The 878-nt window shown below is 43.4% G+C and overlaps 1 protein-coding gene across 1 annotated transcript in view; it reads right to left on the reverse strand.

Moving 5' to 3' along the window:
• LOC106868675 (uncharacterized) overlaps positions 1-878 on the reverse strand; it is a 117477-nt gene that overhangs the window by 406 nt on the left and 116193 nt on the right. The window lies entirely within an intron of this gene.

Genomic DNA, 878 nt, shown 5'->3' on the forward strand with positions numbered 1-878 from the left:
ATATATAGGTAAGGGGCTCTGAAAGGGTCTCAGGGAGTAACGTCTCTGCCTTCCTGAGCTAGTTTTCCACCACATTTATTAAAAATTGTGGTAGGGGCCTTGTTCTCGGGGACCACTCATGTTTAGAAACTGAGACTGGGGATAAGCAAGGGCATGCTCCCTGTAGAAAATCCAGCTCCAAAAAAGCCTCATGATAGCAAGGGAGGATGGGCACCAGCCAGCCAGCCAAAAGGTTGGGGTAGACTGCACTTGCTTACCTTGGTTGCTATGGTATTGAGGTAGATCCGGCCACCCCCGTTAACGGGGACAAAACCCGGATTTAAAACACTGCATGCATGGAAGATGGATGTTAAACGATGATGATGATGTATGTATGTATGTATATATTTTGTATAGCAAATCCAAGCTGTTATATTTAATCTGTTTATCCGCATAATTGCCTCCATATGTATATATGTGTCTGTGTGTGTGTGTGTGTGTGTGTGTGTGTGTGTGTGTGTTTGTATGTGTACATATGTATCTTGGGCAGATGTACACTGGAATGTTAGAATTACTTTGGCTGGTGTCCGAGAGTGCAGCAAACCCACTAGGATGGAGGGACCCTCGGTCATTATTAAGGCATCCTTCTAGGACAAATTTCACTTATACATAGAACCCGTTGCTCTACCGAGTTGGACATCTTGCACTCTGCTTGTTTCTGGATTTCGTGGTATTGCTAGGCAGAGTTGAATTGGAGCTGTGCACGTTGCCCTCAACAGAAAGCCCTTCCAAAGAGCATTGCTGACACATTTGTCAGTGATGGTCAGGCTCATGTAACCAGTGGATAATCATCATTTATGTATGCCTGCATGTTTATATATATATATATATATATATAT

Source organism: Octopus bimaculoides, chromosome 28 (assembly GCF_001194135.2).
Source record: "Octopus bimaculoides isolate UCB-OBI-ISO-001 chromosome 28, ASM119413v2, whole genome shotgun sequence".
In the NCBI taxonomy this organism is placed as follows: domain Eukaryota; kingdom Metazoa; phylum Mollusca; class Cephalopoda; order Octopoda; family Octopodidae; genus Octopus; species Octopus bimaculoides.